A 27,557-nucleotide genomic window follows, 5' to 3' on the forward strand; every position below is an offset into this window, starting at 1 on the left:
ACAAGGCTTCAAACGAAAAATAGACTGCTGCCCATAACACAAACCCACCCCGCTATTGCACCCCTCCGTGTACAAAACACCCAACAACCTTTCCAGTGAGAGAGTCAACGGGGGTCAAAGAATCAAACTCCAAAGAGGAGTTGTCATGGGAAAACACTCAATGCTGGAGAAAGCCGCGGGCCACAAATACATCGATGGTGCAAGGCCACTAGAGAGAGGGACGTTCGCAAAGCGCACACCACGAAACGAAGAAATGACGCAAGTCCCACAAAAAACCCACAATCCAAAGGGAGGAACAAAGACACAACCCGCTACCTCTTTTTCCCTCAGAAGGGGAGTGGCTCATGAGAGGACAAGGAATTCCCTCGACGGTAAAGGCACGAGATAATATTGCCACCCTCATGCCCATCGGCGGGGAAAATTATGATCTCGATGGAGCTCAGACCGAGGGATGGGTTTTTCATTTCCTGGACACCCAACCCTTCTGCGAGGGCATGTCGAGGAATAGTCAGGACGGACTACGGTGGCCATCCCAATGGGTTGAACCACTCTTCATCCATCCCATACTGACCGCACCCTGACAATCTCCCCTCATGGAAGGTTTGAGCTACCAGGCGTGCGCGCAGCCACTCCCTCGACCCAACCACCAGCGAAAAAGCTCACCCAAGCAACACATCAACCGCTGCCGCCTTTTCGAGAGAACCAACTATGGAAACCCGCACCCTTGGCCCATGCCTTCTAATGAACAAAATACCGAGCACCGCCACTACGAGTGAGTCTGAATTTATCCATCGTATTTACCAAGCACCTCAACTCTGCAGCAACCAGGCCTGGCCGAACAGATCGTCCGAAGTGCTCCCAAGAAACAAGCTTCCGAACCCCCTGTAGAAACACATTGGGGGGAAGAAAAACAAAGGATTGGTGGGACAAGCACAAGCATGGCTTGCAAGCACACACGAAAAAGAAAGCGTTACCTCAAGACAAGCAACCAACAATGTTCCCACCAAACACCAAACCCACTCCCCTAGAGACGCACCACAAATTCCCACATTGCAATCGACGCCCAACCAACCCGAACCAAAAAAGAAAACCCTTGACATCAATGATCCTATCGTAGGTTCATCTATGGTAACCTTGTTACTACTTCTCCTTCCTCTAAATGATAAGGTTCAATGAACTTCTCACAACGTCGACGGTGGCGAACTGCCATCATCAACACAATCGAACACTTCAACGGATCATTCAATCGGTAGGAGCGACGGGTGGTGTGTACAAAGGGTAGGGACGTAGTCAACATGAGTTGATGACACGCTCTTACTAGGAATTCCTTGTTGAAGACCAATAATTGCAATGGTCTATCCCCATCACGATGCAATTTGAGAAGATTTCCCGATCCTCTTGAACCGGGAATAAAAACTCGTTGTCTGCATCAGTGTAATGCACGTGCGGCCCAGAACCTCTAAGGGCATCACAGACCTGTTATTGCCTAAAACTTCCATGGCCTAAACAGCCATAGTCCCTCTAAGAAGCTGGCCGCGAAGGGGAACCTCCGCGTAGCTAGTTAGCAGGCTGAGGTCTTGTTCGTTATCGGAATTAATAAGACAAATCGTTCCACCAACTAAGAACGGCCATGCACCACCACCCATAGAATCAAGAAAGAGCTCTCAATCTGTCAATCCTTACTATGTCTAGACCTGGTATGTTTCCCCGTTTTGAGTTAAATTAAGACGCAGGCTCCACTCCTGGTGGTGCCCTTCCATCAATTCCTTTAAGTTTCAGCCTTGCGAACATACTCCCCCCGGAACCCAAACACTCTGATTTCTTAGAAGGTCCTAGCGGAGTCCTTAGAGCAACATCCGTTGATCCTTGGTCGGCATCGTTTATGGTTGAGACTAGGATGGTATCTGATCGTCTTCGAGCCCCCAACTTTCGTTCTTGATTAATGAAAACATCCTTGGCAAATGCTTTGGCAGTGGTCCATCTTTCATAAATCCAAGAATTTCACCTCTGACAATGAAATACGAATGCCCCCGACAGTCCCTATTAATCATTACTCTGGTCCCGAAGGCCAACACAATAGGACCAGACTCCTATCACGTATATCCATGCTAATGTATTCAGAGAATAAGCTTGCTTTGAGCACTCTAATTTTTTCAAAGTAACAACACCAGAACCGCGACCCAGCCAATTAAGGCCAGGAGCATGCCGCCGACAAAAGGGACAGAAGGGCAGGCGCACACCGAGTAGGTGGACCGAGCTTTACCACCCAAGATCCAACTACGAGATTTTTAACATCAATAACTTAAATATACGCTATTGGAGCTAGAATTACTGAGGCTGCTGGCACCAGACTTGCCCTCCAATGGATCCTCATTAAGGGATTTAGATTGTACTCATTTCAATTGCCAGACTCGATGAGCCCAGTATTTTTATTTATAGTCACTACCTCCCCATGTCAGGATTGGGTAATTTGCACGCCTGCTAGCTTCCTTTGATGTGGTAGCCATTTCTCAGGCTCCCTCTCCGGAATCGAACCCTAATTCTCCGTCACCCGTCACCACCATGGTAGGCCTCTATCCTACCATCAAAAGTTGATAGGGTAGAAATTTGAATGAAGCATCGCCAGGAAAGGGTTGTGTGATCCATCGAGTTATCATGATTCACCGGAGAAGCGGGCAAGCTTGCATCGACCTTTTATCTAAAAAATGCATCCCTTCCAAAGAGTCAGGACTTGGTGCACGTATTAGCTCTAGAATTACTACGATTATCTGAGTAGTATGGTACCATCAAAAAAACTATAACTGATTTAATGAGCCATCCGCAATTTCACAGTCTGAATTAGTTCATACTTAGACATGCATGGCTTAATCTTTGAGACAAGCATATGACTACTGGCAGGATCAACTAGGTAGCACCCTCCCACTTCAAAGGGCATTCCGGGCGCTCTCTTACTGAGAGCCAACCTGAACACCCATCAAGTCAAATAGATGTCAAAATATCATGTAAAACTTTTATGCCTTGCACTTCTTGCATCCCAAGAAGGAAGCACACGCAACATGCTAAGGACATGGCGAACAAATGGGAAGACCTGCCAAGCCACAACACACCAAGGCCACTCTAGAGTTTGCAGCCACGGCCCAACCAACAAGAAAACGTGTGATCACTCACCCACTCCCTTAGAAGTGCCTCCAGAGGCCTCCACGCCCCGCACCGAGGCCACCAAGGAGTCCACCCGGACAGCAGCGACGATGGACCTCGATCTCCTGACCACCTGTGGCAGCCTCTATGTGAAGGAAAATGAAGGAAATAAAAAGAGGATGACTGACCACACAAATCCTATCATAGAGAGGCCATACAAACCTCCCCGCCCCACACCGATACCACCTAGGAGTCCACTCGGACAACAGCAACAGTGGAACTCGATCGGATGATCACCTGCGGCAACCTCGACACAAAGGTAAGGGAAAGAAATCATACAAGAAAAACCGAGCCCGAAACCTCCTTTAGAAATGCCCCCAACCCACCCCTCCCCTCCTCGCACAGGGGCCACCTAGGAGTCCACCCGGACGGCAGCAACGATGGACCTCAATCACATCATCGCCTGCGGCAACCTCAATGCAGAGATGAAACGGAAGGAAATAAAACAAGACCAACCGAGCCCACAACCTCTCTTAGAAATGCCCCCCGACCCTCCACACCACGCACCGAGGCCACCTAGGAGTCCACACACGACAGTAGCAACGGTGGACCTCGATCACTTAACTGCCTGTGGCAACCACGATGCGAAGGAAAAGGGAGGAAATAAATGAAAATCAAGAGGGTCGCTACACAATACAAGAACACATATCCGAACAGGAGGAGGGATCGGGCAGCTCTGCACCCCATGCACCCTATGTACTAGCAACTTAGTATATTTGCCACAGCTTTACCGACCGGACGATGAATAATTTTCCCCTATGGCCACCTCCACACAAAGGAGGGAGGTCAAAGTGTTCCACCTCAAAATCCTTCTTCCAGATAGCCCCCACCATCGATTACTATAGTAGCAAGCCTCCTCCCCATTAGACCATGAGCGCATACACAATTGAAACAACAAGTGCCCCCCAACCCTCCCCACAGAGAGGCCACCTAGGAGTCCACCCGGACAGTAGCAACGATGGACCTCGTTCGCATCATCACCTGTGACAGCCTCAATGCAGAGAGGAAATTAAAGGAAATAAAACAAGACCAACCGAGCCCACAACCTCTCTTAGAATTGCCCCCTAACCCTCCATGCCACGAACCGAGGTCACCTAGGAGTCCACCTGCGGCAGTAGCAATGGTGGACCTTGATCACTTGACCGCCTGTGGCAACCTGATGCGAAGGCAAAGGAAGGAAATAAATGCAAATCAAGGGGGTCGCTACACAATACAAGAACACATATTCGAATAGGAGGAGGGATCGGGCAGCTCTGCACCCCACGCACCCTACGTACAGGCAACCTAGGAGATTTCCCACAGCTTTACCGACCGGACGATGAATAATTTTCCCTTACAGCCACCTCCACGCACAGGAGGGAGGTCGAAGCGTTCCAACTTGAAATCCTTCTTCCAGATAGCCCCCACCATCGATGACTATAGTAGCAAGCCTCCTCCCCATTGTACCACAAGTGCATACACAATTGAAACAACAAGTGCCCCCCAACCCTCCCTGTAGAGAGGCCACCTAGGAGTCCACCCGGACAGCAGCAACGATGTACCTCGATCACATGATCGCCTGCGGTAGCCTCAATGCAGAGAGGAAAGGGAAGGAAATGAAACAAGACCAACTGAGCCCACAACCTCTCTTAGAAATTCCCCCCGACCCTCCACGCCACACACCGAGGCCACCTAGGAGTCCACCCACGACAGCAGCAATGGTGGACCTCGATCACTTGACTGCTTATGGTAACCACGATGCAAAGGCAAAGGAAGGAAATAAATGCAAATCAAGAGGGTCGCTACATAATACAAGAACACATATCCGAACAGGAGGAGGGATCGGGCGGCTCCGCACCCCACGCACCCTACATACATGCAACCTAGGAGATTTCCCACAGCTTTACCGACCGGATGATGAATAATTTTCCCGTACGGCCACCTCCATGCAAAGGAGGGAGGTCGAAGCGTTCCACCTCGAAATCCTTCTTCCAGATAGCCCCCACTATTGACATAGCAAGCCTCCTCCCCATTGGACCAGGAGCGCATACACAATCGAAACAACAAATGCCCATAAACGTTGTGACTTAATATTTCCAACCGCAAAAGCCTACCACAAATGCAAGATGCAAGGGAAAATCTGACCCCTCGATCAAACATATGGGCCAACACATCTATCAAAACCTCAAAGCCAACGCAACCACGAACGATGTGCACTTTGAAAGGAATGTCAACCCTTGACTTTACAATAAGGAGAACAATGCCTCACATCGCTCAACGGAAAAAGCAAGCAAGAGGGAGGGTAGAAGGTTTACAACCAAAACCCTTCCATGTCCCTCTTAAATGTATGCATCTCAACTGACAATGCCAACATGGAAAGAGTACAAGCACAAGACGCCGGCACCATAAACAGCCAAACAATGAAGAGGCTAGCCATCACAAGGAGCCACACCACAGCAACCCATACAACTCCCAAAACTTGGAGCAGAAGGGGAATTGTTCACATATGCCTCCGGGGACAAGCATGGATAACATTACCACTCATGCGCTACCGAGTGGGTATGGAGAGCAGATGAAAATTGGACACCCTACAAACGACCCAAGGCCATTCTTGAGGCAAACCTGAAAAACCAACTCAATTACCAACCCATCTTTCACACGAAAAACAAAACCCTCCGCACCAAATAGGGAGGAGGTGAACAATATAACGAGGAGCCAATTACAATGGAGACACAAATGGCTACCCAACCTAATAAAAAATTCTCTATTCACAACAACCGAGGGGCACGATAGCGACATAGGCACGACGGAGTTTTGGGGCTTCCATCTGGGACCGCAACAATGAAAGCTCAAAGGAGCGCCGAGAAAACTTTCAACATTCTTATCGTTGGGATGGGAAAGAGGGACGATGATGAGCATGGCCCACATTACCGCTCATGTGCTACTGAGTGGGAATGGAGAGAAGACGGAAATCGGCCGCCCTACAAATGAGCCAAGGCCATCGTTCAGGCAAACCCGACAAAGCAACTCGATTACCAACCCACCTTCAACACAGAAAGAAAACCTGCCACTGGTATCTTCTAGAGGGGCACGGGGGGGGGGGGGGGGGGGGGGCCAGGACGAGCTAAGGAGCCACACCACAACAACCCATGCAGCTCCAAGAACTTGGAGAGCAAAAGGGGAATTGTTCACATATGCCTCTCGAGACGAGCATGGCAAACATTACCGCTCATGCCCTACCGAGTGGGGATGGAGAGATGATGAAAACCAGACACCCTACAGACGACCCAAGGCCATCGTTCAGGAAAACCTGAAAACACAACTCGATTACCAACCCGCCTTTCACAAAGAAAGAAAACCTGTCGCTGGTATCAACTGGAGAGGCACAAGGGGACAAAGACGAGCCAAGGAGCCAAACCACAACAACCCCTACAGCTCCAAGAACTTAGAGAGTAATTGTCCACATATGCCTCCCGGGACGAGCATGGGAAACATTACCGCTCGAAGATGAAAATCGGCCACCCTACAAACAACCCAAGGCCATCATTCAGGCAAACGTGAAAACACAACTCGATTACCAACCCACGTTTCACACGGAGAGAAAACATGTCGCTGGTATCATCTGGAGGGGTACGAGGGGGACCAGGACGAGCCAGGGAGCCACACCACAATATCCCATACAGCTCCAAGAACTTGGAGAGAGGAAGGGGAATCGTTCACATATGCCTCCCAAGACGAGCCTGGCCAACATTATCGCTCATGCGCTACCGAGTGGGGATGGAGAGAAGGTGAAAATCGGCTGCCCTATAGATGACCCAAGGCCATCGTTCAAGCAAACGTGAAAACACAACTTGACTACCAACCCACCTTTCACACGGAAAGAAAACATGTCACTGGTATCATCTGGAGGGGCATGAGGGGACCAGGACGAGCCAGGGAGCCACACCACAATAGCCCATACAACTCCAAGAACTTGGAGAGCGGAAGGGGAATTGTTCACATATGCCTCCCAAGATGAGCATGGCCAACATTACCGCTCATGCGCTACCGAGTGGGGATGGAGAGAAGATGAAAATTGGCCGCCCTACAGACAACCCAAGGCCATCGTTCAAGCAAATGTGAAAACACAACTCGATTATCAACCCACCTTTCACACGGAAAGAAAACCCATCACTGGTATCATCTGGAGGGGCATGAGGGGACTAGGACGAGCCAGGGAGCCACACCACAACATCCCATACAACTCCAATAACTTGGAGAGCGGAAGGGGAATTGTTCACATATGCCTCCCAGGATGAGCTTGGCCAACATTATTGCTCATTCGCTACCCAGTGGAGATGGAGAGAAGATGAAAATCGGCCGCCCTACGAACGACCCAAGGCCATCATTTAGGAAATCCCGAAAACACAACTCGATTACCAACCCACCTTTCACACGGAAAGAAAACTTGTCACTAGTATCATCTGGAGAGGCACACAGGAACCAAGACGAGCCGAGGAGCCACACCACAATAGCCCATACAGCTCCAAGAACTTGGAGAGCGGAAGGGTAATTGTTCACATATTCCTCCCAGGACGAGCATGGCCAACATTACCGCTCATGCGCTACTGAGTGGGGATGGAGAGAAGATGAAAATTGGCCACCCTACAGACGACCCAAGGCCATCGTTCAGGAAAACCCAAAAACACAACTCGATTAGCAACCCACCTTTCACACGGAAAGAGAACCTGTCGCTAGTATCATCTGGAGGGGGACGAGGGGCCAAGACGAGCCAGGGAGCTAGGGACTTGTCCATTCATCAACAACGTCTTCTTCGTGGGTCCTTCAGCCGCTTGATCTCCTTTCCTTCGATGTCATGAAGTCTTTGTTTGAACTTCTTCTTGGCAGGGTAACGGCCATCGATCACTTTCCCCTCTGGTTTGTCATGTCATTGTTCCCTTCGTGGAAGGTGGCCTTCTTGAAATATTGTTAGATACCTATACCAATAGGTTTCATATTTCATGATTGGCAAAGAAAGTTCCAAATATGCTCTGCTTTGGTGATGCAAAGATCCCATATTTCCAAGGGAATGCAATATGTGTACATAGCTTGATGTTAACTGAATTTGGATGGGTGATCCAACAGTCTAAGATGGATCATGCCATGTTTCAATTTTTGTTGTAGATTAGAGAAAGAAGTTTGTCCAAACAGTTAAATCTTGGCAGATAAAGTAGTTAGGTAGAGAATGAAGGTTCCCAACTGTTTAATCTGGGGCCTTGGAAGCAATAAGGCTAGCCTTAGATAGAAAATCAAAAGAAAAGGCCAAAGGAAAAGAAAAGGTACATGAGGGTTTGCAAGTCTAAGTGCACCCTCCTAGAAGTAACAAAAAATGCTAGGCAATAGAATGGGTAGGTAGTTGGGGTTGCAGAAAGCATGGTTTATGGCATTTCGCTGGCCTAAGCAAAGGAAAAACAAGGTGCCAGTGCAGGTCTCTTATTCAGCAGATTTTGCAGCAACTAAATGAAGCATGTCTAACTTCCAGATTATCCCCCATCACATTCATTGCTAACATCCCAATACTACCTTTGTTCATGGAAGAAGTCAAAGTCTTTTGTTGGTTCTTGTTTCTTTAAAAGCCACATTTCTTGTGTAAAATTCTTTTCATTTTGATCTACTTCCTGAACTAAGTTGATTTCATATAAACTTAGTGGTTTTTCCCCCTTATCCACCTCCTCCACTCATATTAACTCCTAACTTCTTATTATCTAAATCCCCTATGTTCCCCTTTTTCCCTACTATTATAAACACTATGGTGTATAAACCCCAAGCAATGTATAAATATTCCCTCCCCCTGGCATTATAGCCATATGTCCAAAGTCAGGGATTAAATTGACCTCTGGTCAGTTTAATAACCTAAGCCCTACCCCTTTTTTTCCCTTCACAAACCTTTGAAATCATTTACCCACTTCATTTGCAAAAGGCCTTGTAAAAACCCACTATTACCCCTAACCTGCGCTATTTGCAAAACACACCAAAAAAACCCATTGTTCCGCTTTATCCAAAGTTTTGGTGCGATGCGCATTTTCACAGAAAATACATTGAAAAAACCCATAAAACCCGCCATAGTCCAAAGGTCCGCTTGGGCGCGCATTTCCAGAAAAACAATTAAATATTCCTCGCCCGTTGTCGTATTGTCCTGGCACCTTATCGACCCGTCGACCGTCGGATCTGGGCTTTCCCATCCGACGGCCCACATCCATATCGGACGGGCCCCGAAGACCGGACGTTACCTCCCGAAATTTGTCAGAGGGTGACGTCAGGCCTCTGCCACGCGTCGCCCCCAAATCTTATCGGGCCGCCTTCTGACAATCCCGCTTCCGTATGAAGAGCGGTGCGATATCATACCGCTTACCGTGTCCGGTTTACCGCTGACTGGTCAGGCCAACGTCACGCCACTTCACCGCCGCGTCAGCGCCCTTGCCCGCCATCACTTCGAGTTGTCACGCCACCTATGCAGTCCCCATGCACCACTCACAGGCCACCACGTCACCCGATGACGTCATGCTGATGTCACCCGACCATGACCCCACCTAATGATGTCATGCTGACGTCATCCAAATTTTCGCGCCAACGCCAAAAAGCCCATATTTGGCCTTATTTTGCCATTTTTGCGCACTTTTCAACATTTTGTGCTCTGCCTCCTACTTGTATTTTCACGTCCTTTGCTGCTGCCAACCTACCAAGACCATTCCAGAGCTGCTATCGCTCAACATTTGACTGCAACCAAGCTCCTCCATCGTTATAACACCAGGTATTTACCAATTCTCCGACTGCGCACTCTGTTACGTCCTGCATTGATTAAAAACCAGGAAATTGACCATTTTCACCTGAGAAATAGGCCTGCTACACCTTGAAACTAAGTTAATTCCTTTTTTAAACCAGCCAATTGTGCCCAATTACACCCTTGTTGTTCTGAAACAGGCTGTAATTCAGCAAATTACCTAACCTACCACACAGGACGGTATTTCTTCCAGAAATAGTCGAAATTCAAACCAAATTCACTTGTAAAACATGGATACACTAGTAGCACCTGTTGCCTTGAATGTTGCTCCATTGAATGCCCCTCAGAGAGAGTTGGAGTGGAAACCATTAGCAGATCAATATTACCAAATATCAGAGGAAATGCTAATGCATAGCAAATATCACATTCACTTGCTAAATGAATTGAAACTCAAGCATGATAGTGGAATGGATATATTGGGAATTTGGGACTCTTTCCTCCCCATTTTCAAGCTCCCTCAGGTCAACCAGTTCCCTGACCTAATCCACCGATGTGTTGATTGTTATGACTCCACTCAGAGGGCTGTGCTTGACCCTTCAGGCTTAGTTGTTTTCTATGTCACCCCTGCAGCCATCAGAGAGATGTTGAACTTCAAGACTGATAAGAAATTAGTTCCTTTGTCACTATTGGATCTGATAAATCAAGGAGCTAAACTGAAAGATGCTCAAATCACTAAGATAAATCAATTGTTCATTGATTCATCCTCTGAGACCATGAAGTACCCTCCCATTCACCATGTATACCTAAATCAATTGGGCAGAGACCTTGCAGACATGATTAGTCCCATACTGGGCTATAATTCAATAGAATTTGTTGATGAAACTGTGTTGGTGATGATGGCCATGTTTTCCCCTCGTAAGCCCCCAATCTGTTATGACTATGCCACTTACATCTCCAATAAAATACATGAACAATTGATAGACTTGGCAAGAGAAAGGGTGTTCAGATACACCTCCTATATCTACCATTTAATCCTATACTATCAGGATGAGAAATTTCCTTTTCATGCGAAAAGGGTGGATGCACAAGGCAATCCAAGGTTAGTGGTCTATTGGTCCTCTGCTTTCCACTGTAGATCTTATTCCCCATACACTTATTGTGAGTTTATAGACCTCTTCATCCACCCAGCCATGTCTCTGCTTCTGAGCTCACCTCCTCCAAGACTAACTGATGAGATGCAGAGGATTCTTGAGTTATCAAAGGTATACAGCATTGGGGATTGGTATTTTTACCAAACCACACAGTTATCAGAATATATGGGTGTGAGTTGCCCCCATACAGATTGCCCAGATATGTGCCTATGAGATTGTTTGCCCTCGAGTATTTCAGGCAATTTGGGAATGTTGATGTACTCAATTTTTCAAGCAGGGGCAAGAAAGCACAGCTTAAAGTTAGAAACCAATTAGGCCACTTCATTTACAACAAAAGGGAGGAAGGTTGGCAAGAGGCAGATAGAATGATGGAAAGCCTTGGCTTACAGACCAGTTTCCTTTGGAAACCATACGACCCCACTCATTTCATAAGCTTAAGAAGGATCAGATATAGGCTGGCCAGTTATGGTCACGTAAGGTTACCTCACATAGAAAAATATGCAAATCAACTAGAATGGAGGGAAGGCACCTTAGAAGAAGCTACTACACAAGAAGAACTAGCTCAAAGAGGAATAAGAAATCTACAAAAGATGGCTGACTTAGAGCTTTGTTCACAGGTATTTTCTCTTCCAGGCACTCAAGTGGGAGCAGCTACCTCATCATCTACAGCTCCACAAAAGACAGTCCAAACCCCAATCACAGTAGAGAATTTAGCCAAGGATAAAGGCAAGGAAACAGAACAGAAATCAGCCCAAGAAGAATAGCCTGAAAATCATCCTGAACAGCGGGAAGAAATGGCAGAGGCTCCTGGTCCTAATGATGAGCAAACGCAAGAAAAGGAGGCCTCAGTGCAGAATGTTACAGTGGAGACTTTGGTGCTCCAAACCCCTATAAATGAAGAGAGGGGTAAGAAGAGAGACAGAGAGGAACATACTCCCCTTAGCACCGCAACATCACAACAAGGGGAAAAGAGACAAAGGCTCGATCCTTTCTCACAGGAGGAGATGCCTTTTGGTCAAACACAAATGGGTCCCCCCAGCACAAAGGTATCAGCTAGCTCATTACAGCAAGAGCAGCAAAGAACACTTGGAAGAGAGGTCAGCTCCTCAGGGCAACAAAGAAAGGGTGAGTCTAGCATAAAGAAACAATTCATAGACATCAAGACCAGAAATGAGCCATTGAGGTTACAACTATACAACCACTTGTTGAAGATGGCTCCTACAAACCAGCAGAGGTTGATGTCTGCATATGATGTGCAAGAGGGAAAAATGATAATGAGCCATTTCAAGCCCACAGCGCTGCAGCCACAGTCTGCAGCTGATTGTATAAGAACAAACTTGGAAATCTTGTCCAAGGAAATCCACCCAATGGATCAAATTGAATTGCATAAACAGACGGGTGAGATGGTGTATGCTACCCTAGAAGATAATACATTGACAAATTATAGATTGCAGAATTCTTTGAATAATACCACTGCACAATTGGAGATAGAAAAGGCATCCTCCCAGGCTAAAGACAACAGGATCAGGTCTCTAGAGGAAATAATTATAGAGCTCAGGCATGACCCAAAGGACCCCAAAGCTGTCTAGGCACTGCTAAAAGAAAGAGATGCATACATTGCAGCTCTAAGGAAGATGATAAAGATCCCAGCAACCTTTCACCCCCAAACAGAAGAGGTTGCTCAGCAAAGGAAGGACCATGATACAACAACATTGCTGGTAACACTGCACAAACAGTTGGCGCAGACTGAAGAAAAATTAATAGAGACAGAGGCTACATTGCAGGCGGCCCTACAATAGAAAGAAGGAGGCCAAACATCTTAGCTCCCTCCACAAGTAATCAACCTTGAGGAACCCCCTCAAATTTTCACTCTTCCTACAGAGCAAACAGTTGAGACAGCTCCATCAACATCAACACCAGCACCAACATCAGAACAGGATCCAAGCCTTGATATGCAGAAGTTGATGAATGAAATTAAATTCCTAGAAGCCCAGATGGTAGAGCTGAATGAAGCCAAGGAGAATTTAGCTAAGCTAAATGAAAAATATGACAAATCCAAACAAAGTGTAGCTGAAAAGGGAACGAAAATAAAGGCTCTCAAGGAGAAGATAAAGGAGATGGAGAAAGAGCTCACCCTTGACAAAGTGGTGGCTGAGGTCAAGACAGTTTTATGGGCCAACATTGGCCAATCAATCACAGATCAATGGCAGTATATAGAGACTATTCATGAGCAAATGGAGCTCATAGGCAAAGCACACAGGGAAGTCCAAAGAGCAAGAGAATCTCTAGGCAATATGCCTGAGATAGCCAATAGAATGATCAATGTTCTCAATAACCGCACGGGTCCTCAGCTGGCAGCAATGGGGATCCCCAATAGAACTGAAACCATCCTGCTGATAAAGAGGGTCCTCACATTGAGAAGCCTGGTACAAACATTGGATAGAAGAAGCTAGGACATGCAAACAGAAGTAAACAAATTCATGGATAAGTTTAAAACATTACAGAGCAGAGGCCTTCCTGGCTTGCTGAACAGCGCAGGGAGGCTACTTTCACATGAAAATTATGCCAAAAGGGTGAATACTTTTTCCACCAATTAGATCACTGCAGAATCAAGTACCTCAGAGGAAACAGGGCCAGCATCTAGGAAAAGTCTCTATGACAGAGTAGATAACTTATTCTTTATTATGAATGAGATCAAACATTTGTTTGAAGTGCCTCCAAACTTCTACAAATACACAGAGGCAGATGAAACCTTAGATGCAATTTTGAGACATCAAATACCTACATAGGAATGGTGGACCAAAATGATACAGTTGTTACTGTAAACAAGAGGCTTTCATCAAGTTTTTTCATCAAAAAATATAAGTCATCATGTTCAGAAAAATTTGATGCATTCAGTATGTCTAGAGAAGAATGGATTGAGCCAGCTCAGCAAACCAATTCGGCCACTAAAGCAATACTGACAGCTACAGATGAGAGGGCCGAGAAAGCTACATCATGACAAATCCATAAAGACACATCATTCAGCATTAATGCAGAATGCCCAACCGACTCAGTGGCCTCCAAAGGTCAAAAAGACTTCTGACAGAATTAAAGAGTATTCATTTTGTATTTAGAGCAGTAATAACTTCCTTACCTGCTATTTTGTAAAGTTGGTGAGCGCATTTATTTATCAAGTGACTCGGCGGTTCAGATATTTTTGTATAACCGATTGTATATATTCCCCCTCGCATAAGCTTGCAGGGGTTGTTGATTTTCTCTTCAGGAGATACTATGTTGTAAATGTTCAGAGTTTTAATACAACAAAGCTGATGGAATTTCCAAATTTCTATGTTGTCTGATGCGTTTTGGTGTGCTTGTTGAATGCTACAGGATTCCTGCGTATTTCATGGAACAATAAGTTTCTTTAACCTGTTCGTTATGTTTGTTATTTCCTGCATAATCCATTCATGTTTCTGTGTTTCACAGTTTAATGGCAAAGAAAAAGAATAGTTTCAGGATTTATTCATAGAATACCCTGAACTCAATCTAAGCTATTATGTATGTTTTCCTCAGTTATAGTTATAAGAGTGTAATTCTTAATTGCTGCACTTCCAAACTATACCTTTCACAGTGATTATTGTTCAGGAATTCAAACCTGCTCCTGGTCAATACATCTCTTTCTCACATCACCAACTTAGTGGAAATTTCTTAATTGCCTTCCACTGGTTAAACACACTTCATCATTACAATTTCAAGTTTGTTTCATGAAATATTTAAATGGCCCTGTTGCTTTAATAATCACACTCAACAAATTCAAACAACCTGCAACCACAGACTCCATTGCCCAATGGTCTAAAACTGTCTGAAAATATCACCGTAAGTACTGAAAGAAATCATTCAACCAAAACTTTCAAACCAAACCCTCACCTCATATCTAGCCTAAATTCTTAAGAACAAAGTTAAAACAGTCAAAGAGAGAGCCCTCTCTGATTACAGGTAGGCTAGGACCTGTAATCCAAAGCTTGGTTAGTGGTTACCCCGGCCGTATTCCCTTGGGAGTCATAGGGAACAACCTGGGTGTTAACATAAATGGCGACTCCGCTGGGGACCTGGATGAACTTTGCAACCTCCTATCTGATTCTTAATGCTGTAGATAAAGCCTGAGTGACAGCCGAATAGCCTTAGAAACTTCCTCTACTTTGCATTTGCAGGAGTACATAAAAGCTACCTCAGTCAATCTTTATTCAGTATTAGGTTTCATATAGTTGTGCTATAACTGACTAGTCCTTGTCAAAAGATCACTACCTCCTTAGAAATTCTCACAGAGAAAGTTATAGAAGCTAGCTCCTAAGAAGAAAACTCGTTACACAAGATCAAACCCAGATCCTGATCCAGCACCTGAGTTTCAAAATCCAAACATGATTGCAAGAATCCATAAAAGACACAAATCATAAGGGACTTTATCAGACTCAAGTTCGGAAGCAGGTCTCCAAACTGACATTCCAACCCCTGCTAAGGCTTCTCTACATCCTCATACAACTGGCCCACAATCTGCTAGTTCTTCATCCACTTCACAAGGTATCCTTTCAACTACTCCATCAAGTACACACACCCCTTTCATCCCATTTCCTCCACTTGTCCCATTCATCCCTGTTATCCCTATTGTCCCACCAAACATGGCTAATAGATATGCCCCACTGCAGTTACCAGCCAATCCAGCTCCTATGCCTCAAGAGTACCAAAGCAAAATCTCATACTTTGATGGTACTGGCTCTTATCCAGCACTTCAACATACTAAGAAAATGCAGGACTACTTTGAAAACTACGAAATAGATGATGATGGAGTTAGAATGAAAATTTTTGTGCAAAGCTTAACAGGAGATGTAAGAACATGGTTTAGGTCACTTACAACAAACTCAATAGCTGACCTTGAATCCCTTTATCAAACATTTATCAACAGATGGGAGAAGAAGAAGGACCCACTTCATATATTATCTGAATACAATACTATCAAAAGAGGTCCCTAAGAAACTGTCTTGGACTACTGTGCTCGGTTTAACAATGTCTACAATGCTATTCCCCAAAATCTTAGACCCCCACCGGATCTGGCCCTATATACCTTTCCTGATGGGTTTGATTCAGATATGGCATATCAATTAAGAGAAAGGGCTCCCCGAACTTTAGCTGAAATGCAAGATATAGCAGTAAGTGTAGAAGCTAACCTGATAGCCAAGAGAAATAGGACAAGAACTGAGAGAAATACTACCTTTAAAGAAGAGCCTTCAGGCTGGGATCAAAAACTGGATGCAATAATCACTGGTATACAGAGATTAGGTGACAGAGTAGAATCAGTTGAGAGGAAGTCATCATGGGAAACACCACAAAATAATCCTATTAGGAATCCCAATTTCAGAAGAAACCAAAATCCTAATGTTGGTAAAGCAAATTCTGAACCAGAGATTAGACCTCTGTTCCAAGAAAATTATATAGAAGCATCTACTTCTAATGAACAGATAGATGACACCCACATTAACCTAATGGGCCTGAATGAGGATCAGAAAGTGTTTCTGAGTCAAGAAGATCATAAGGATGATGACATTAAGCAGTTCCAAACCAAGTCAGGTGAGTCATTCGACTTTAAACAAGGCTATGACATAGCTGTCTATGAAGTTCATAAGCAATACAAGCTAAGGAGAAGAACTATAAATGTGACGCAGCGTGAGAAAACAAAGGACACTCCACTGCCTAAGAAAACCATGGTCACAGAGCCAATTGACAAAACTGATTCAATTACAAACGAAGTAACAATTGAAGAAATAACTGAAGCATCTTCCCCAAATCAACAATCAATGGCCACATCACCCTTGCAGACTAATTCAAGCATTACTTCCCAAAAGAGGAGTAAAAAGGACAAGCCTCAAGATCAGAGTGAAAACCAAGAAGAAAATTCATATAACAGAGAAAGGGTTGTCAACTACAATACCAAGGTCCAATCTGAAAAACCCTTTGACTTAGAAGCTGAAATTGGCAAATTGAAGATAGCCATTCCTCTTTCAGAGCTAGCCAAGCATGAGATTTACAAACAACAAATCAAAAATTCCCTTCAACTTACCCATAATAAAGATGATGTCAATGTGTTGGATGATACCCCAGAACTACTTTTCGGTGCAGAGGTTGATGGAAAAACAGCAGTTACAGGGATCTTACCTTTTTATGTCAGCTTGCATGTTCATGATAAGATATTACACAATGCAATGTTTGATTCAGGCGCCTCTCATAACCTTATGCCTAAATCAGTAATGGAGAGACTTAACCTAGACATTACAAGACCATATAAGGACCTATTTTCATTTGACTCCAGCCAAGTTAAGTGTTTAGGTTTGATAAAAGATCTATGTGTATCCCTTGTCTAGTATCCAAACAAAACAATCTTAATGGATGTTGTAGTTGCTGATATCCCACCCAAATATGGAATGCTGTTATCAAGATCATGGGGGGGCTAAACTCCAAGGTTCCCTGCAGTTACACATGTCATATGCCACCATCTCAGTCTTTGGTCAACCCAAGAGGCTATATAGAGAGTCACTTATGAAATACATGGTGAGAAGTGAAGAAAAGCCTCAAAATTTCCCCATTTATGTAGTCCATTCAGATATGGATTCCTTTATTCTTTTCAATGATGATACAAGTCCTGAGAGTGATAATAAATCGGTCACACTTGAACAAAATATGCATGAGAGTGAGCAACCAAGTCCCCAAGAGATCAAAATTGAGAAACCAATTGATGAGTCACTCCTAAAGGATAAACCAGATGTAAAACAAGAACTCCAACTGATAATCCCAAGTTACAGAAAGGATGTTGAAAATCCCTTAAAACAGGAGATCTTATGTTTTCTTGAGTTTGATGGATTAGTCAACAAATTAGGGGCAGGAGCTGGAGTGTGGATTCATAACAAACAAAGCAATCATGCACAAGGTCGGGCCTATAGGCTTAATTTCAGATGTACCAACAATATGACAGAATATGAGGCTCTTTTGCTAGGCCTCAAACTGGTAAAATAATTAGAGGCCACAAAACTTTCAATCATGGGAGATTCAGACCTTATTATCCAACAAGTGAAAGGCAATTTTGTCACCAATGACAAAAGACTAAGGTCATATAGGTCTGCTGCTATTGAAATGCTTAAAACTTTCACTGAATTTCAGATAACCAAGATAGCTAGAGCCCACAATCTTCATGCACACAGTTTAGCCACATTTTCTAGTACATGCAAATTGCCTTTTGAACCTAACCATTGCTTTACAGCTGAGATAAAACACAGACCCTCTGTCCCAAACAATGTTAAAGACTGGCAAGTATTTGAGGATGACACACAGATAAATAATTTCTTAACCTTGCAGCACGAATTTTCAGGTTTGAACATTGATGTGGATTCTGTGAAAGACATGCAACCATTGAGTGAACAGGACCAAATAGCTATATCACCCAAAACAGCAAGTCAAATGCTTTGTTCGACAAGCTTTGATGAGCAACAAATACAAGAACTTGAACAACTGCATTTGGATGAAATAGCTGGTACAAAGGCGGAAATCATAGAGCTAAAGGATAAATTTCTGCCAACAAGCCTAACTCCATTGGAGGACATTTTTGATTCAAATGATTTCCCAAGAAAACCGAAAATGCAGCCCCTTAATGCTGCCATTGAAGAATGCAACATTGGGACTCCTGAAAAACCCAAAATAATAAAATTGTATGCATCTTTACCTCCTGACCAGAAGCCTAAATACATTGACCTCTTTAAAGAGTTCCAAGATGTGTTTGCATGGAGTTATGAGGATTTGAAATCCTATGACACCTCTGTTATCCAACACACCATCCCTCTCAAGCCTAATCAAAAGCCATTCAAGCAAAAATTGAGAAAGATCAATCCTATGCTTCTTCCTTCAATTGAAAAAGAGGTACAAAAAGTGTTTAAAGCTGGTATCATAGCCCCAATTAGGTTTTCTGATTGGATTTCAAATCTGGTGCCCACAAGAAAGAAAACCAGTGAGATTAGGCTTTGCGTTGATCTAAGGAATTTAAACCAATTATCCCTCAAAGACAATTATCCCTTACCTAAAATGGATCACATTCTCGAAAGAGTGGTGGGGGCTTCAAGAATATCATTACTTGATGGATTCTCAGGCTTCAATCAGATCCTAGTTCACCCTGATGATCAAGATAAAACAACATTCACAACCCCATGGGGAACTTTCAAATATGTTAAAATGCCTTTTGGATTGAAAAATGCAGGAGCTACATTTCAAAGAGCAATGGACATTGCTTTTGCTAAAGAGATCCATGACTTTCTTGTCATTTACTTAGATGACCTCACACCTTTCTCAAAATCTGACCAAGAACATCTGAAACACTTGAGACAGATATTCATAACATGTAGAAAATATGGGATTTCCTTAAATCCTAAGAAGTCTCTATTTGGTTTGGAATAAGGTAAGTTGTTAGGTCACATCATTTCTAAAGATGGCATTAGAATTGACCCAGACAGAATACAGGCCATCTTGCAAATGCCCCATCCAAGAAACATCAAAGAATTACAAGCCTTCTTGGGAAAGATCAACTTTTTAAGGAGGTTTATCCCAAACTTAGCAGAATTAATCAGATTATTAAACAACATGCTAAAAAAGGATTCAAAAGTAAAGTGGATAGTAGAAGCAAATCAAGCTTTTGAAGGCATCAAATTGGCCCTTACCCAAACTCCAGTCTTAACAAATCCCCAATTTGGCAAAGAGTTTATAATTTTCTCTTTTGCCTCCCAACATACCATTGCTGCTGTTTTATTGCAAAAAGATGACCAAGGAAATGAGAAACCTATTGCTTTCTTTAGTAGAGCTCTTAGAGATGCACCTCTGAAATATCAGATCATGGAAAAACAAGCTTATGCTTTGGTCAAAGCCATCAAAGACTTCAGGATCTACATCCTATACTCCCATGTTATAGCTTATGTACTAAGTCCCATTGTGAAAGACATACTCACTCAAGAAAACTTAGAAGGCAGAAGAGGAAAATGGATTGCCAACATTTTAGAATTTGATATTGAGATAAGACCTACAAAACTGATAAAAGGGCAAGGTTTGGCTAAATTAATGCCTGAAACAAATTTTCAAGACTTGGACATTAACCAACTGGACAACGAACTGGAGCTGGCGACTCCAAAGATCAATATAGCCTTTGAACAATCCTCTTGGTATTCTGATATATGTTATGTGTTGCAAAACCTGTGTGCTCCCCCAGGATTGTCCAGAACCAAATCTAGATTCCTAAAAATGAAAGCTTCAAAATTTTGTGTCATGGATGGCAATTTGCTTTGGAAAAACCATGAGGGTATATTGTTAAACTGCTTAATTGAGAATGAGACTAACAATGTCATGAAAGAATTTCATGCAAGTGATTGTGGTGGACACTTGTATTGGAAGTCCACTGTGGATAAGATACTGAGGGATGGTTACTATTGGCCCACTTTATTCACTGATGTTAAAAATTTCACTACTTCATGCCATAAGTGTCAAATGTTTGAGGGAAAGAGAAAGTTACTGCCACTTTCTTTGAAGCCTATTGCAATAGAGATACCTTTTCAACAATGGGGCCTGGACTTCATTGGGGAAATTCATCCTTCATCCTCATGCCAGCATAGATGGATTCTAACAGCCACAGATTACTTTACTAAGTGGATTGAAGTTGTTCCATGTAGGCAGGCAAATGATTCAACTATCATTCAGTTCCTTGAGACCAATATTCTTTCTAGATTTGGCTGTCCTGACAAGGTTATAACAGACAATGCTGCTGCTTTCAGATCCAAGAAGATGGTGAACTTTTGTCACAAATTCCATATCACTTTGGGTCATTCTACAGCATACTACCCTCAAGGAAATGGTTTAGCTGAATCTTCTAACAAAAGTCTTATCAACATCATCAAGAAAGTATTGGAAGAGAATAAGAAGAATTGGCATAAGAAACTTGTGAATGCCTTATGGGCAGATAGACTAACCACCAAGAGATCCATTGGGGTCAGCCCATATGAGTTAGTCTATGGATTAGAAGCCAAATTTCCTTCATCACTAGGGGTTCCTGTTATGAAACTACTTCAAGAAAGTCAAGCTGAGCCCAATGACATGCAAAGAAGGATCAATCAAATAATATGTTTGCAGCAAACTAGAGACCAAGTTTATTACAGAGTTCAAGTTCTACAAGAAAAGTTAAAGAAAGCTTTTGATAGAAGGACTAAGGTTGAAGATTTCAACATGGGTGACAAAGTTCTCAAGTGGGATTCAAGAAGGGAAGATAAAGGAAAACATGGAAAATTTGATTCTCTTTGGAGAGGACCATTTGTTATTCAAGCAGTGCAAGGAAACAACACTTACTTCCTAAAAAATCTGAATGAAACTGACTTGGATGAAGGTCCTGTGAATGGCAGGATGTTGAAGCACTATTTTGACTACTTCCCATGTGTATAGTTTGACTTTCCCTTGTACATTATAGGGTGTATATATTACTTTCTGTTTACATGTATAAAAGGCAGCTTTCCCAGTTTTGTAAGTTATCAGCAGAAGACAAATAAGTTCAGAAATCTACCAAGATGGAAAGGGCACAATTTTGAGATTTCAAGAAGGAAAACTCCAAGTTTTGGTAAAAATAAGTCAAGGGCCAAGGCATTCTGACCTGCTGTTCTTGGTCTTTCAAGAAGAAAAACCATCCCCATGTGGAGCCACTGTTAGATACCTATACCAATAGGTTTCATATTTCATGATTGGCAAAGAAAGTTCCAAATATGCTCTGCTTTGGTGATGCAAAGATCGCATATTTCCAAGGGAATGTAATATGTGTACATAGCTTGATGTTAACTGAATTTGGATGGGTGATCCAACAGTCTAAGCTGGATCATGCCATGTTTCAATTTTTGTTGTAGATTAGAGAAAGAAGTTTGTCCAAACAGTTAAATCTTGGCAAATAAAGTAGTTAGGTAGAGAATGAAGGTTCCCAACTGTTTAATCTGGGGCCTTGGAAGAAATAAGGCTAGCCTTAGATAGAAAATCAAAAGAAAAGGCCAAAGGAAAATAAAGGGTACATGAGGGTTTGCAAGTCTAAGTGCACCCTCCTAGAAGTAACAAAATATGCTAGGCAATAGAATGGGTAGGTAGTTGGGGTTGTAGAAAGCATGGTTTATGGCATTTCACTGGCCTAAGCAAAGGAAAAACAGGGTGCCAGTGCAGGTCTCTTATTCAGCAGTTTTTGCAGCAACTCAATGAAGCATGTCTAACTTCCAGATTATCCCCCATCACATTCATTGCTAACATCCCAATACTACCTTTGTTCATGGAACAAGTCAAAGTCTTTTGTTGGTTCTTGTTTCTTTAAAAGCCACATTTCTTGTGTAAAATTCTTTTCATTTTGATCTACTTCTTGAACTAAGTTGATTTCATATAAACTTAGTGGTTTTTCCCCCTTATCCACCTCCTCCACTCATATTAACTCCTAACTTCTTATTATCTAAATCCCCTATGTTCCCCTTTCTCCCTACTATTATAAACACTATGGTGTATAAACCCCAAGCAATGTATACATATTCCCTCCCCCTAGCATTATAGCCATATGTCCAAAGTCAAGGATTAAATTGACCTCTGGTCAGTTTAATAACCTAAGCCCTACCCCTTTTTTTCCCTTCACAAACCTTTGAAATCATTTACCCACTTCATTTGCAGAAGGCCTTGTAAAAACCCACTATTACCCCTAACCTGCGCTATTTTCAAAACACACCAAAAAAACCCATTGTTCCACTTTATCCAAAGTTTTGGTGCGATGCGCATTTTCACAGAAAATACATTGAAAAAACCCATAAAACCCGCCATAGTCCAAAGTTCCATCTGGGTGCGCATTTCCAGAAAAACAATTAAATATTCCTCGCCCGCTGCCGTATTGTCCTGGCACCTTATCGACCCGTCGACCGTCGGATCTGGGCTTTCCCATCCGATGGCCCACATCCATATCGGACGGGCCCCGAAGACCAGACGTTACCTCCCGAAATTTGTCAGAGGGTGACGTCAGGCCTCTGCCACGCGTCGCCCCCAAATCGTATCGGGCCGCCTTCTGACAATCCCACTTCCGTATGAAGAGCGGTGCGATATCATACCGCTTACCGTGTCCGGTTTACCGCTGACCGGTCAGGCCAACGTCATGCCACTTCACCGCCGCATCAGCACCCCCGCCTGCCATCGCTCCGAGCTGTCACACCACCTATGCAGTCCCCATGCACCACTCACAGGCCGCCACGTCACCCGATGACGTCATGCTGACGTCACCCGACCCTGACCCCACCTGATGACGTCATCCAAATTTTCGCGCCAATGCCAAAAAGCCCATATTTGGCCGAATTTTGCCATTTTTGCGCACTTTTTCAACGTTTTGTGCTCTGCCTCCTGCATGTATTTTCACGTCCTTTGCTACCGCCAACCTACCAAGACCATTCCAGAGCTGCTGCCGCTCAGCATTTGACTGCAACCAAGCTCCTCCATCGTTATAACACCAGGTATTTACCAATTCTCCGACTGCACACTCTGTTACGTCCTGCATTGATTAAAAACCAGGAAATTGACCATTTTCACCTAAGAAATAGGCCTGCTACACCTTGAAGCTAAGTTAATTCCTTTTTTAAACCAGCATATTGTGCCCAATTACACCCCTGTTGTTCTGAAACAGGCTGTAATTCAGCAAATTACCTAACCTACCGCGCAGGATGGTATTTCTTCCAGAAATAGTCGAAATTCAAACCAAATTCACTTGTAAAACATGGATACACCAGTAGAACCTGTTGCCCTTAATGTTTCTCCATTGAATGCCCCTCAGAGAGAGTTGGAGTGGAAACCATTAGAAGATCAAGATTACCAAATATCAGAGGAAATGTTAATGCATAGCAAATATCACATTCACTTGCTAAATGAATTGAAACTCAAGCATGATAGTGGAATGGATATATTGGGCATTTGGGACTCTTTCCTCCCCATCTTCAAGCTCCCTCAGGTCAACCAGTTCCCTGACCTAATCCACCGATGTGCTGACTGTTATGACCCCACTCAAAGGGTTGTGCTTGACCCTTCAGGCTCAGTTGTTTTTTATGTCACCCCTGCAGCCATCAAAGAGATGTTGAACTTCAAGATTGATAAGAAATTAGTTCCTTTGTCACTATTGGATCTGATAAAACAAGGAGCTAAACTGACAGATGCTCAAATCACTAAGATAAATCAATTGTTCATTGATTCATCCTCTGAGACCATGAAGTACCCTCCCATTCACCATGTATACCTGAATCAATTGGGCAGAGACCTTGCAGACATGATTAGTCCCATACTGGGCTATAATTCAATAGAATTTGTTGATGAAACTGTGCTGGTGATGATGGCCATGTTTTCCCCTCGTAAGCCCCCAATCTGTTATGACTATGCCACTTACATCTCCAATAAAATACATGAACAATTGATAGACTTGGCAAGAGAAAGGGTGTTCAGATACACCTCCTATATCTACCATTTAATCCTATACTATCAGCATGAGAAATTTCCTTTTCCTGTGAAAAGAGTGGATGCACAAGGCAATCCAAGGTCAGTGGTCTATTGGTCCTCTGCTTTCCACTGCAGATCTTATTCCCCATACACTTATTGTGAGTTTATAGACCTCTTCATCCACCCAGCCATGTCTCTGCTTCTGAGCTCACCTCCTCCAAGACTAACTGATGAGATGCAGAGGATTCTTCAGTTATCCAAGGTATACAGCATTGGGGATTGGTATTTTTACCAAAACCACACAGTTATCAGAATATATGGGTGTGATTTGCCCCCATACAGATTGCCCAGATATGTGCCTATGAGATTGTTTTCCCTCAAGTATTTCAGGCAATTTGGGAATGCTGATGTACTCCATTTTTCAAGCAGGGGCAAGAAAGCACAGCTTAAAGTTAGAAACCAATTAGGCCACTTCATTTACAACAAAAGGGAGGAAGGTTGGCAAGAGGCAGATAGAATGCTGGAAAGCCTTGGCTTACAGACCAGTTTCCTTTGGAAACCATACGACCCACTCATTTCATAAGCTTAAGAAGGATCAGATATAGGCTGGCCAGTTATGGTCACGTAAGGTTGCCTCACATAGAAAAATATGCAAATCAACTAGAATGGAGGGAAGGCACCTTAGAAGAAGCTACTACACAAGAAGAACTAGCTCAAAGAGGAATAAGAAATCTCCAAAAGAGCTTTGTTCACAGGTATTTTCTCTTCCAGGCTCTCAAGTGGGAGTAGCTGCCTCATCATCTACAGCTCCACAAAAGACATTCCAAACCCCAATCACAACAGAGAATTCAGCCAATGATAAAGGCAAGGAAACATAACATAAATCAGCCCAAGAAGAACAGCCTGAAAATCATCCTGAACAGCGGGAAGAAATGGCAGAGGCTCCTGATCCTAATGATGAGCAAACGCAAGAAAAGGAGGCCTCAGTGCAGAATTTTACAGTGGAGACTTCGGTGCTCCAAACCCCTATAAATGAAGAGAGGGGTAAGAAGAGAGATAGAGAGGAACAGACTCCCCTTAGCACCGCAACATCACAGCAAGGGGAAAAGAGACAAAGGCTCGATCCTTTCTCACAGGAGGAGATGCCTTTTGGTCAAACACAGATGGTTCCCCCCAGCACAGAGGTATCAGCTAGCTCATTACAGTAAGAGCAGCAAAGAACACTTGGAGGAGAGGTCAGCTCCTCAGGGCAACAAACAAAGGGTGAGTCTAGCATAAAGAATCAATTCATAGACATCAAGACTAGAAATGAGCCATTGAGGTTACAACTATACAACCACTTGTTGAAGATGGCTCCTACAAACCAACAGAGGTTGATGTCTGCATATGATGTGCAAGAGGGCAAAATGATAATGAGCCATTTCAAGCCCACAGCGCTGCAGCCACAGTCTGCAGCTGATTATATATGAAAAAACTTGGAAATCTTGTCCAAGGAAATCCACCCAATGGATCAAATTGAATTGCATAAACAGACGGGTGAGATGGTGTATGCTACCCTAGCAGATAATACATTGACAAATTATAGATTGCAGAATTCTTTGAATAATACCATTGCACAATTGGAGTTAGAAAAGGCATCCTCCCAGGCTAAAGACAACAAGATCAGGTCTCTGGAGGAAATAATTATAGAGCTCGGGCATGACCCAAAGGACCCCAAAGCTGTGCAGGCACTGCTAAAAGAAAGAGATGCAGACATTGTAGCTCTAAGGAAGATGATAAAGATCCCAGCAACCTTTCACCCCCAAACAGAAGAGGTTGCTCAGCAAAGGAAGGACCAGGATACAACAACATTGCTGGTAACACTTCACAAACAGTTGGCACAGACTGAAGAAAAATTAATAGAGACAGAGGCTGCATTGCAGGCAGCCCTACAGCAGAAAGAAGGAGGCCAAACATCTCAGCTCCCTCCACAAGTAATCAACCTTGAGGAACCCCCTCAAATTGTCACTCTTCCTACAGAGCAGACAGTTGAGACAGCTCCATCAACATCAACAACAGCACCAACATCAGAACAGGCTCCAAGCCTTGATATGCAGAAGTTTATGAATGAAATTAAAGGCCTAGAAGCCCAGATGGCAGAGCTGAATGAAGCCAAGGAGAATTTAGCTAAGATAAATGAAAAATATGACAAATCCAAACAAAGTGTAGCTAAAAAGGGAATGGAAATAAAGGCTCTCAAGGAGAAGATAAAGGAGCTGGAGAAAGAGCTCACCCTTGACAAAGTGGTGGCTGAGGTTAAGACAATTTTATGGGCCAACATTGGCCAATCAATCACAGATCAATGGCAGTATATAGAGACTATTCATGAGCAAATGGAGCTCATAGGCAAAGCACATAGGGAAGTCCAAAGAGAAAGAGCATCTCTAGGCAATATGCCTGAGATAGCCAATAGAATGATCAACGTTCTCAATAACCACACAGGTCCTCAGCTGGCAGCAATAGGGATCCCCAATAGAACTGAAACCATCCTGCTGATAAAGTGGATCCTCACATTGAGAAGCCTGGTACAAACATTGGATAGAAGAAGCTAGGACATGCAAACAGAAGTAAACAAATTCATGGATAAGTTTGCAGCATTACAGAGCAGAGGCCTTCCTGGATTGCTGAACAGCTCAGGGAGGCTACTTTCACATGAAAATTATGCCAAAAGGGTGAATACTTTTTCCACCAATCAGATCACTGCAGGATCAAGTACCTCAGAGGAAACAGGGCCAACATCTGGGCAAAGTATCTATGACAGAGTAGAGAACTTATTCTTTATTATGAATGAGATCAAACATTTGTTTAAAGTGCCTCCAAACTTCTACAAATACACAGAGGCAGATGAAACCTTAGATGCAATTTTGAGACATCAACTGCCTACACAGGAATGGTGG

At 43.6% G+C, this 27,557-nt stretch overlaps 2 pseudogenes; both read right to left on the reverse strand.

The window, feature by feature from the left end:
- Positions 1 to 1,100: 1,100 nt before the first annotated feature.
- LOC149195373 (18S ribosomal RNA) lies at positions 1,101 to 2,911 on the reverse strand (annotated as a pseudogene).
- A 20,538-nt stretch (positions 2,912 to 23,449) lies between these two features.
- The window catches only part of LOC149195374 (peptidyl serine alpha-galactosyltransferase-like), an 85,377-nt pseudogene continuing 81,269 nt past the window's right edge, over positions 23,450 to 27,557 (reverse strand).

Source organism: Pinus tabuliformis, chromosome 2_2 (genome assembly GCF_031772625.1).
Source record: "Pinus tabuliformis cultivar Carrire ecotype Pingquan chromosome 2_2, CPIR1, whole genome shotgun sequence".
Lineage (NCBI taxonomy): Eukaryota > Viridiplantae > Streptophyta > Pinopsida > Pinales > Pinaceae > Pinus > Pinus tabuliformis.